The sequence below is a fragment of the Dreissena polymorpha genome, chromosome 1 (assembly GCF_020536995.1).
Source record: "Dreissena polymorpha isolate Duluth1 chromosome 1, UMN_Dpol_1.0, whole genome shotgun sequence".
Lineage (NCBI taxonomy): Eukaryota > Metazoa > Mollusca > Bivalvia > Myida > Dreissenidae > Dreissena > Dreissena polymorpha.
Window position 1 is genome coordinate 196,033,379 of NC_068355.1, and position 13,477 is coordinate 196,046,855.

The window sequence follows — 13,477 nt, forward strand, 5'->3', positions numbered from 1 at the left end:
CATTATCAAATGTAAGAAAATAAACTTAGATGAAATAATACTATTTATTGTTTTGCTTTCACATACCTACACAGAAATCCAGACAGCCTTATGATCACTCCAAAAGGTTTCTATCACACCAGTTCTAACAACTTTAACATATTTACATCCAAGGTCACAGTGACCTCGACCTTCAAATGAATGACCTTGAAATGACCAGTGGTCATCTAAGTGTGCTTGCAAACCTTTACGTCAAGTTTGAGATTCTAGGTCCAAGCATACCAAAGTTACAACAATTTTAACATTTTAACATTTAAGTTCACAGTGACCTTGACCTTCAAATGAATGACATTGAAATGAATGACCTTGAAATGACCAGTGGTCATCTAAGTGTGCTTGCAAACCTTTACGTCAAGTTTGAGATTCTAGGTCCAAGCATACCAAAGTTATAACAATTTTAACATTTTAACATTGAAGGTCACAGTGACCTTGACCTTCAAATGAATGACATTGAAATGAGCAGTGGTGATCTTCTAGTACTGGCCAACCTTTATGTCAAGTTTGAAGACTCTAGGTACAAGCATACCAAAGTTATAACATGGAATAAGAACTTTAACATTTTTACCTACCAAAGTTATAAGAACTTTAACATTTTTACATTCAAGGTCACAGTGACCTTGACCTTAGAATGAATGACCTTGAAATGACCAGTGGTCATCTAAGTGTGCTTGCAAACCTTCATGTCAAGTTTGAAGACTCTATGTCCAAGCATACCAAAGTTATAACAAATTTAACATTTTAACATTTAAGGTCACAGTGACCTTGACCTTTAAATGAATGACATTGAAATGACCAGTGGTCATCTTCTAGTACTGGCCAATCTTCATTTCAAGTTTGAAGACTCTAGGTACAAGCATACCAAAGTTATAACATGAAATAAGAACTTTAACATTTGTACATTCAAGGTCACAGTGACCTTGACCTTCAAATGAATGACCTTGAAATGTCCAGTGGTTACTTACTAGTTCTGGTCAACCTTCATGTCAAGTTTCAAGACTCTAGGTCCAAGCATACCAAAGTTATAACAACTTTAACATTTTTACATTCAAGGTCACAGTGACCTTGACCTTCAAATGAATGACCTTGAAATGTCCAGTGGTTACTTACTAGTTCTGGCCAACCTTCATGTCAAGTTTCAAGACTCTAGGTCCAAGCATACCAAAGTTATAACAACTTTAACATTTTTATATTGAAGGTCACAGTGACCTTCACCTTCAAATGAATGACCTTGAAATGACCAGTGGTCATCTGTTAATCCTGGCCAACCTTCATGTCAAGTTTGAAGACTCTAGGTCCAAGCATACCAAAGTTATACCATGAAATAAGAACTTTAACATTTTTACATTTAAGGTCACAGTGACCTTGACCTTCAAATGAATGACCTTGAAATGACCAGTGGTTACTTACTAGTTATGGCCAACTTTCATGTCAAGTTTCAAGACTCTAGGTCCAAGCATACCAAAGTTATAACAACTTTAACATTTTTTATATTGAAGGTCACAGTGACCTTGACCTTCAAATGAATGACCTTGAAATGACCAGTGGTCATCTGTTAATCCTGGCCAACCTTCATGTCAAGTTTGAAGACTCTAGGTCCAAGCATACCAAAGTTATACCATGAAATAAGAACTTTAACATTTTTACATTCAAGGTCACAGTGACCTTGACCTTCAAATGAATGACCTTGAAATGACCAGTGGTTACTAACTAGTTATGGCCAACCTTCATGTCAAGTTTCAAGACTCTAGGTCCAAGCATACCAAAGTTATAACAACTTTAACATTTTTTATATTGAAGGTCACAGTGACCTTGACCTTCAAATGAATGACCTTGAAATGACCAGTGGTCATCTGTTAATCCTGGCCAACCTTCATGTCAAGTTTGAAGACTCTAGGTCCAAGCATACCAAAGTTATACCATGAAATAAGAACTTTAACATTTTCGAGCACGCCGCCACCCCGCCCTCCCGCCCGCCCCCCCGCCCGCCCGACAACATCAATCTATAAGCCGAGATTTTTTCGAAAAAAATCCGGCTAATAAAACTATATCAATAATTAATTGGTATCAATAAAATACACTCCTGCAATATGTTATACTGTTAGGTTAATAGCAGAAGGACTTTAGCTAGATTAGTAACCGTCCTAGTATTTTACTTGTGTTGTTATTGATATAGTACTTGAATGCATAGTTTATAAAGTGTAGCTTAGTGTAATGCTAGTAGTGTTCAAAATAATCAAGTTCTCGTTAAATTTGATAGTGTGATGCTGCGTAAAAAACATAGATGATGGCGATGGGGATGATGATATAGTTGTTGTTGTGTTTAATGTTGAAGATTTTGATTACGATACATTTTAAAATACGAACGTTCTGCAAAACAGCACTAAATAATTTTTAAATGCCTTTAATAATGGTCTGTAACGTATTTAACAAAGATATGTTGAACCATTAATATCTTTATTAAAAAGAGTATCCACGGGACTTAAATCTTGTAAAACACGTTCAAGACTGGTAAACATAAAAATTGCAATATAACATATGTAACATCCCCCTTTTTAGAGATTCAAGAAAGTATACAATGTTTTCAATGGTTTTGAAAACATAGTACTTAGCAATAAGGCTGTTCTTACTAAAACATATATTGCACAGTAATGCAATAATAAGCTTTCTTATTGAATGTTCAGTTTTTCAACCTTTAATACGCATGTTCACTTTTTCTTTGGACATCAAAGTGTAAAGTCTATAGCACAATATATGTCTTGTTGGGATCTTCACTTTTCTTAAGCATGTGCTTGATTGCCTTGTTATTCACACACATCTTCACCGATCTTTGATGACGGCCTATCAGACATTCACTGGGCAACAACGGCTCATTTTACTAGTGCTCAGTGCACAAATTTTATATTTCTCTACTTTATCGTCTACGTCTCTCATATGCTCTCTTGTGTCATGTTACTAAACATTGATGTGTTCGGTGCACAATGTGCAACAATTCACGTTGAGCTTTTCCAGTTCCGGTATAAACAGTAGAAAACAAAATGTAAATGTTAATTTCAAAATAGCGTGTGTAATCAGTGTGATGTAAAGTGAAAACAGTGCGCAATAAGTGAATATAAAGGACTAAACTTCAATAAAATGTATGTATGATTGAAAATATAATAAACAAAATAAGAATTTTGATCGAACTCTAATTTTGTCAAAGCAAATGTGTTGGGTGGGGAATAAATTTTCGTTAATAATGTTATGTTTTTGAGCGGTTGTCAAGTACCGTTCATTCGTCACGCTCTGCTTACGCGGATCATCGTCACGCTTGAAGGGGTAATAATTGTGAATTCAACAGTGTACTTGTATTGGTGTATTGGTATATTGGCATAAGCTGCGCATTTACCGTATAATCAATTTTCACGCATAAACAGACGCTCATGCCAGCGAAAATGAATGCAGGCAAGCGGACACTGTCGTCTACCGCAAGTGAAACCTCTACCAACAACAGTATACTAGAAACGTCCGTGTTTGAAAACAGCGACCATAAACAGAGCAAAACCAAATTAAAACCAAATAAACCTGACCCCAAAAAACAGAAAACTATGACTACTTTTGTTACTAGCACGCCAAACGAAAATTGTGACATAAGTGGATTATCGATCGAAAAACGATTAGATGAAATATGCAATAAATTATCACACGTACTAACAAAGGATGATTCAGCGTTTATTAAAGATATTATAAAAGAAAATGTAGAACAATTAAAAGATAAGCTTCTGGGAAATGTAATCCGACGAATTGAAATTCTAGAGAGTGATGTGTTTGAACACAAACGTGAAATTGACCTACTGAAACAGGATAGTGCCGCCAAAAACAAACAAATCGAATTGCTCAAAACAGAAAATGAAACCCTACAGCGCGCGAAAAACGATGATTCAATAAGCCACGACGAGTTCGCTAACAACACCGAACAATATAGTAGACGGAATAACCTCAGAATAGCCGGTGTTCCGGAGGATCAGGACCGACAATCCTCGGTGTCAGTGACAAACAAAATCGTCTCGCTCGTCAACACACACCTGGGAATCTCGATTGAGCCTCACGATATTGACATTGCCCACAGGCTAGGAAAATTCAGTCCTAACAAAAATCGGCCTGTAATAGTGCTATTCATAAGACGCCAGATAAAAATTGACATCCTTTGCAAAGCAAAGTTATTCAAAGGATCCGGTATCTTCGTGAACGAGGACCTCACGAAACTAAATGCCGAGGTGCTAGCGTCCGTGCGCCTGAAGCAGCCCAGTGCCGTTGATAAGACATGGTCTTTCGAAGGGAAAATTTTCGCTTTGTTCAAAGGGAACGAACATGCTACACAAATAAAATTCGCTGATTTCAAGGACTGGCTTGAGAAGCCTTGGCCCAAAAAATCATACTCAGAATGTGTTGAAACCCCAGCTTGTGCAACAAACCGAAAATCATCAAACAAGTCATGAAACGTTTTTTTTTGACAACCTTTTATTTTACTGTTATGAATAGCTAAAATACGTCACCTGTGTTTTCAATAATAGCACTCCATCAGGCTACGCAAATGCATTATAGTTGTTCTTTAGGCATAGTTATCTCCCTGTTAAGAAATATTTAATTAATGAGCATTTAAGCGCACGTGTGTATTTAGACGCACGTGAAAATTGTTTAATACCTTTATTTTTCATGGGGAATATAAAACACATATAAACATGGCGTCATGTATAATGCTATGTTAAATTAACTTTCTTAGCGGAACGTTTGTTTGTTCTTTTCAACAAAATGGTCTATTTATTTCAGTAAAGATATATTTGATCTTGTAAAACCCGGTTCAAAACATGTCTCAATTTACTTAAATTAATTTCGCATAATATCATTTTTGTGTATTATTAAAAGTGTTTTTAATAATAATACATTATGCTACCAGTCCACTGTTGGAAAAATTGTGTCAGAAAACAAAACATTAATCCTGAATATATCTTATTTAAGCTTGTATAAATTGAATATCTGTTTGGAACAGCTATTGTGCGTGTTAATCTTCTTTGCATTTCTAAACCTATTTGACTTGCTAATGTTTCATGTACATGAATGTGTTGTGTTTATATTTTATTGTTTGCTTGTAAAGATTGGCTGTCGGTTTGTTTATATCTTTTTTTTGCTTGTATAGACTGTCTGTTTGCATGTTAAATGTATTGGTCTTATTACCCTATTAGTCATCCTTGTCACTCGACAAAAATACTTACTAATATTCATATACATGAATTTTAAATTTGATTTTCTTGTCAGCAGCTTTAAGACAGTTTCATATATTTTATAATGTTCATAATGAGACATAAGCGTTAATACTTAAATAAAATAGTGTAAATTTTAAACCTTATTTCAATACTGATCTTGCAGTATTACCACTTACTTAATCAGGTTTGCATGTAGGCACCTTCAATGCCAATTATAACATTTAAATTTTATCTGTAAAAAATTACAAATGGTTTTGAAAGTACTAGGATACTAATCTTTCAGTATTACAACTTACTTAATAATTTATGCACTTATGTACCTTCAATGCGGATTAATACATTACGTTTTTAACTGTGAACATTAAAAATGTTTTGAAGGTACAAGAAGTGATGAACATAAGATCATCTGCTTGTTTTCATTTAACACTTATAGTTTAGCCTTTCATGCTATATAGTTGTAAACCTTGCTTCATTTTCGCTTTCATCTAAAGCTTTTTTAAGTGTTAAGTGAACTTTAGATGTTGAATGAAATAAGTATCTGATTTAATATAATTGCCTCCTTAATAATTATACTTTTTTGTCTTGTTTTAATTTGTTACAACATAACATACTAGACACATTTTAGTTTGTGTTTTTTTCTGATGCTTATTAGCAACCGCATTACATGCTTGACACGTTTTGGTCTTTATACCTGTAGATGTAGTTTTTGTTTAGTTGTTTATAACAACACTTATACTACATAACCAAAATCAACGTGTCTGTTCATGTTGTCATAATTCTGTTTCTTGTTGGTTATTCATTTCTTAATAACGTTGTATGAGCTTACAACTGCATTAAAAATGGGGGGGGGGGGGGAATGAGACAACAAAAATATAAATGTTGTTAGTAAAAATTAAATCAAGTTAATAAATTTTTAATAACATTATATTGATTGATATAACAAATATTACGAAAAATACTTTATTTAAACATAACTGTTCGAAAAATAATTCTGAAATTAACTATTTACTGATTGTATATGACTGTTAATTTATTTTTAATTGAATACATGTACTTGGTCATTCAGTGTTACACATCGCTAAATAATGTATCCACTAAGATACCTTCATTACATGATTTTTCTTTCTAACCTGTGAATGTTAAACAAGCTATAAATACATTTAAATAAATTATATTGTTGAAGGTATTAGACGCACTGAACCTAGGATTATTTGTTTGTCTTCATTAACATTCTGAAGTTGTATTGTTTTTTTTATGAAGGTGTAAACAGTGGAGAACTAAAATCATCCTTTTATATTTCACTTTACACTTTATAAGTAACAACTCTTCAATAATATATTAACTCTTACTTCATTTTCGCTTTCATATGAAGCTTTTTAACTGTTGAGTGAAACTAGACTGTCTTATTCAATATCACTGTCTTTGTATTCTCTTTCTCATATAGATCAGTTACAATATTATTAAAAAATGTGCTTGTCAAAAATATACCTCCCCTACATGCCGATTAAAATAAAACTGATACTACAAATAAAAAAGGATTGAAGGTGATTATTTAAATATACTTTTTTATTCCAAAATTAACATGCTTGTTAAAAATCTAGTTTTCACTAGTATGAATAAATGATAATATAACAATATTTATTCTACAAATTACTAATTTATGTTTGAGCAATTGATTATATAACTGTATTTATTCTACAAAACACTATCTTATGTGCTATCATTATGGCATTTAGACAAACATGAATATTTACATTTACTAATTCAAATTAAATTGTGTCAAGTATTAGGTTTGATGTGAACATGCAAAATAAATACAAATTGTTACTTCTGCATTTTTAGTTATTGATTAAAAAACTATTTATAACACTGTTTATTACAGCAACTGGCATATCTTACTTATACCTCAACTATGTGTATGTTATGAGTTTATGAAACATAAGCAAAACTGTTTTAGTATTCTCCTGATAAAGCATCTGTAATTCAATTATAGATATTAATCCTTAAAAGAAGGTGCCATTAATATGTTAAGGCTTTGATCCATGAAACTTATGTGTATTTTTCCATGTTTAATCTGAAAATATCTGGATTTTTTTTATTTGTTACCGCTTCAGATCGACATCTCTTGTTGCCTGCTTACTTGTACATAACTTGAACCATTGACATCGCTTGTTGCCTACTTATTTGTACGTTACTTAAACCATTGACATCTCTTGTTGCCGACTTGATTGTACATACTTTAAACCATTGACATCTCCTGTTGCCTACCTAATTGTACATAACCTAAACCAACAGTCACATAAACACTGTTATCGATTTTTGTTTAATGGCACAATTACATGTATAATTTGTAAATAGTCAATTGTAAATGGCAATTATACGTTAATTTTATTGATCTTATGATCACATGAAATTAACAATAATCTTCCATAAGAACTCAAAAAGTGTTTCATTACGTGTGTTTTTTTTTGTTATATATAAAAACACAGTTATTCATATCTTATTAACTTTATATTGTTTCATTTCTGCATTTAAAAAATGCGTCCAATGAAATAGCATAATTTTAATACATTTTTGTTATTTTAAAAATAAATCAACTTAATAAATTTAAATAACATTATATTGATTGATATATGCAATTAAAAATATAACAAAATTCTTAATTTCAACATAACTGTTCGAAAGATAATGAAAAAATATACTATCCACTGATTGCATATGCTTTTTTATTCTTTTTATCTTTGTAATGTTTAGCCAAGCTACCATTACACTCATTGTCATTTTCAATTTTACGTTTTTCTCTGTCTATTATGTTTCATTGTGTTTTTTTCTCACTTTTGCGATTATTTCTTTTCACTTCTTCATATCTAAGGAATATTCATCTTTCTGTATCCCTAATTTTTGTTTTCTATTTTTGTTTGTATGCATAAACATCCTATGTCTTATAATAGAAACAAACTGGACATGTTTTAAGATAGAAACTAACTGGACAAGCACATACACATTACCATTCACATCACCATTCACCTACTTAAATGATTAAATTGTGTACTTTAAATGTTAAAGGATTAAACAATAAAGACAAACGAATAAAAATCTTCAAATGGTTAGACGAAAAAAAATATAGTATATGCCTTTTACAAGAATGTCATTTGACACCTACTTTAGCACAAACTTTAAAAGATGAATGGGACGGAGAAATCTATCTCAGTGGAGAACATACTAATAAACAAGGCATTGCCTTTCTGATAAAAAATAATATAGGGGTCACAGTCGATAACTTTAAGGAAATAATAATTTGCAGACAAGCAAGTATAGATATCAAAATACACGAAACACAAATAACATTAATCAACGTCTACGGCCCTAACATAGACGATTCCACATTTTACGAAACATTACAATCCTTTATTATTAATAACCAAGATAAAAATATTATAATCGGTGGTGATTTCAATACTGTCTTGAACCCATTAATGGATAAAAAGAATGGAAACCTTTATACTCATACTAAAAATAGAAACATTTTAAATAACATAATTGAAAACTACAATATGATAGATATCTGGCGTACAGTATACCCAAACGAAAGCAAATTCACCTGGCACTCAAACACAAAACCAACAATATTTTGTAGATTAGACTATTTTTCAATATCTGAATCACTTTGCAACATTATTGACACATGTAACATAAAACCAGGATTTATGACTGATCACTCTCTAGTTGAACTTAAACTGCACAATATACAACCTGAAAGAGGCCCAGGATACTTTAAAATTAACAACAGCATCTTATTAGATACACAATATCAAACACAAATAAAACAGGAAATATTAAATACCGTTCAAAATAATAAAGATGCAAACCCAAATACCTTATGGGAAGTAATTAAAGCAAATATACGTAACACAACAATTAGATACACATCATTTAAACAAAAAGAAACACACAAACTTGAAACCGAAACCATCAAAAACATTGAAACACTTGAAAAACAATTGCATCAAACAAACACAAATGATACCACCGACATTGAAAATGAAATAACATTAAAACAACAAATATTAGATGGAATATATCATACACATCTCAATGGAATAATACTAAGAGCGCGTGCACAGCATGTTGAACATAATGAAAACAATACAAAATATTTCGCCAACATTGAAAAACGTAGAAGTGAAAAAAAAACTGTACATAAATTAGTAGTCAATGGCAAAGATATAACAAACAGAACTCAAATACTAGAAGAACAACGTTTATTTTTCGAAACCCTCTATAAACGAAAAAAAGTTGAAAATAACACCCTTTTTAAAAATACACATCACGCTTTAAACCAGGAGGAAAAACAACTGTGCGACGGATTGCTTAATGAATATGAATGTGGATTAGCCCTAAAAGAAATGCAAAATAACAAAAGCCCAGGATCTGATGGCATCACAATCGAATTTTATAAAATAGTCTGGAATGATATAAAAACACATCTTATTAATTCACTTAGCTATTCATTTAACAACGAAAACTTAACTACGCTACAAAAACAAGGTATTATATCACTTATTCCAAAACCTGGAAAAAACTTGGAATCCTTATCAAACTGGCGCCCGATTAGTTTACTAAACAATGATTATAAAATTGCAACTAAAAGTATAGCAAACAGAATAAAAAAAATATTACCATCAATCATTTCAAAATCTCAATCTGGTTTCATAAAAGGGACGTTACATTGGTGAAAACGTTCGTCTTATCCAAGAATGCATAAACTATTTCAACAATTCAAATAATCCTGGTCTAATATTCTTTGCAGACTTTGAAAAGGCATTCGATTCGCTTGATCATTCATTTATGTTCTCTTGCTTAAAAAATATGAACTTTGGTGAAAGTCTCATTCAATGGGTCAAACTATTCTATACCGATATTAACAGTATAATCATCAACAATGGCTTCTTTTCAAACAGTTTTAACATCGAACGAGGGGTTCGACAAGGATGTCCACTCTCATCATCGCTATTTATTATTTGCATCGAGTATCTATCACATCACATCCAAACAAATAAACACATATAAGGCATATCACTAGAAATTGATGAAGAAATCAAACAATCCCTATTTGCTGACGATGCAACTTATTTTTTAAATAACACTTACGATTCCTTCCATAACCTAATAGAGTCGCTAACCCTTTACGGACTGACATCTGGTCTTAAACTAAACAAAAGTAAAAGTACTGTGCTACGAGTAGGTAAATTAAAACAAAGTAATGTTCAATATAAAAAAGAAATGAAATTTAATTGGACATCCGATGAAGCCACAACGTTAGGAATTACATTCACAAATAATGAAAAGGATACAGTACTTAAAAACATACTACCTAAATTACAGAATTTTAAAAACTGCTTAAAATCATGGCATCATCGTAAACTTACACTAATCGGAAAAAACACGGTATTGAAAACGTTTGCACTTCCTAAATTAATATATGTATTAACAGTTCTCCCAAATCCACCAAATGATGTTATTAACGATATAAAATCAGCAATATTTAATTTCATATGGGACGGTAAGCCTGATAAAATAAAAAGAACTCAGTTAATTCAATCTGTAGAAAATGGAGGTTTCCAATTAACGAACATTGGCTCATTCTTGAATGCAGTAAAATGCAGCTGGGTTAAACGATACCTAGATAATACCAATACGAGTAAATGGAAATTATTCTACCAGAAAATCCTAAAAAAATATGGCGACTCCGTGCTCTTTGAATGTAACATCAGCAATACTATCGTACATGAAATCGCAAACGAAAACATATTTCTGTCTGATGTTCTATCAGCGTGGAGTGATGTCACTCATAATTTAGAAACCCAAACCAGCAGTAAAACAATTTTATGGAATAATAAAGACATAACTTCAAATAATAAGACGTTTTTCTATAAAGATTGGTTTGAACGAAGCATTAAATATGTCGACCAATTATATGACTACAGAATTAAGGATTTCTACTCTTTTGATAATATATGGTACATATACGAATACCTTCAAATAATTTTCTGAAGTACTACACACTAATCAAAAGCATACCCATACATATTAAATCTGAAATCAATACAAATAATACACCATGTACTCAAACAACATTTGTAGAAAACATACTTGGAAGAAAAAACAAAACAAATAAAATATTTTACACACTACAAATTCAAAACCCTACAGAAAACTCAAAAATCCAAAATAAATGGCAAGTTCTTTTTGGAGAAAATGAACTTAATTGGAAACACATATTTACCATGCCATATAAAGCAACTATTGAAAGCACACTGAGAAATTTTCAATATAAATACATCTATAGAATTATAGCTACAAATAAATATCTCTTTAAATGCAAATTATCTAACTCAAATCTGTGTGACTTCTGCAGTGAAAACATTGAAACTATAGAACATCTTTTTTGGGAGTGCAAACACATCCAGCCTATTTGGAATCAATTAATATCTTTTCTTGAACAACATCAACTAAACGTTAAACTATCTTTCTTAAATGTAAGTTTCGGAATTAACTCATTGAAATCAATAGACTGTAATAATATTGTGAATTGTATGGTTATATTGATGAAATATTTTATCTTAAACATGAAGTACAAAAAACAAGTAGCAAATTTTAATTGTTTTGTCCATAGTCTAAAACTAAAAATCCAGATTGAGAAAGAAATAGCCCTCAGCAATGACACATTACAAATCTTTGAACAAAAATGGAATCGGATTAAATTCTCATAATGTTTTGTCTACTTATATACATTTAACTCTAATGTTAGTTTATCTATCTAAAATAGTTATGTTTATTTTTTTGTTCAATCTGACAAGATCATTGTGAATATACAACAAAACACACAAGTCCAGTATGCTTTCTTCCGACTTTATACAACTCATCATTTTTCATAACTATCCCCCTGTTGCTCTTTTCTTTTCTCTCTATAAATATATATATATATATATTAGCATATCTTGTATAACATGTCTGAATTTGATTGCTTTGTACAATCACTTTGTTGTATGATCATATACATGTTTACATTATATGTATGATATTGAATAAAAAAAAAAAAAAACATTTCACGTTGTAGCCGTTTTGGGATTATAACCTATAACGCTTTGTTTACAATTCCATCAACATATTAGTGAGGTTGTGTCTAAGCGTTTAATGGAGTCTGGTACTTATTTTCCGGTCATCCTTTTTCAATCAAGGGTTTGATACCTCGCATGTCCTCATCTTCTTCAGAAGCTTTATTTCAGCACCTTATATTTCAACTCAAACATAGGTTTATTAGCACGCAACTGTATTTTATTTGATATTAATCTCCGTTATTTTGTTCTGAGTATCTGGTAATTTATTTCTTGACACAAACATAGTTTTACCAGATTTTGATTTCACCTTGAAAATACTCTTAATAGGTTTGTGATCCGCCTCTACTGTAAACTCGACTCCATACAAATCATGGTATATTGTTTTCAACCAAACACAATTGCAAGAGTCCTTTGATCAATTTGAAATGATCTCTACTGTGTTGGAGTCAATGCGCGAGATGAACTTGCAGTTATTTTTTCGTTTTGCTGAAAGACTGCTGCAAGTTCAAATGAACTAGAATCTACGTTCAACGTTAGACTCTAACTTGGATTCTAAAAAACTAAAACATGTGTTGTCGATGTCATTTTCTTATTTTCTTTAAAGCTTTCTTCTTGTGGTTTCCTACTGGAAGTCTGCATGTCCTTTTCCAACAATTTTCGAATTGGCGCGTACTTATCTCTGACATATTTGGCAAACATTTCTGCAGGTATGTGATGAATCTTAGACAGGCGGTTGCTTCTTTCTTATTTTGAGGTCTAACCATGTATTAATCAGTTCTGACCTTTTCATGGTCTGCCTCAAGTCTCTTTTGGCTGATTTTATGACCCACATAATGAACTTCTTTATTCCGGAACTAGGATTTTCTTTAAATCAGTTTTAAGTTGTTTGCTGTATTTTGTCTAATATTCGCTTTAGTCTTTTGTTCATGTTCTTGGATGTTTTTTTCCAAAGAATATGATGTCAAGTACTTTCACCTGCGTTTCTTCTAGATCCTGTATTATCACTGTCACGAAACGCTGATACATTTCCTGAATGGACTTAATTCCAAACGGAGCTTCCCACATCTAGAATGCGTT

At 31.7% G+C, this 13,477-nt stretch overlaps 1 protein-coding gene and 1 long non-coding RNA gene across 7 annotated transcripts in view; one reads left to right on the plus strand and one right to left on the minus strand.

Annotated features, from left to right (window-relative positions):
* The window catches only part of LOC127864473 (uncharacterized), a 2,082-nt gene extending 103 nt beyond the window's left edge, over window positions 1–1,979 (minus strand). The window contains exons 1-2 of the long non-coding RNA XR_008042056.1: window positions 1,161–1,979; window positions 1–1,015 (exon numbers count right to left, since the gene is read on the minus strand). The exon at window positions 1–1,015 is cut by the window's left edge and continues 103 nt beyond it. This is a non-coding gene — a long non-coding RNA (uncharacterized LOC127864473). The remainder of the gene's footprint in view (window positions 1,016–1,160) is intronic.
* Window positions 1–13,477, plus strand: part of LOC127864471 (insulin-like growth factor-binding protein complex acid labile subunit) — a 349,772-nt gene that overhangs the window by 188,126 nt on the left and 148,169 nt on the right. The window lies entirely within an intron of this gene.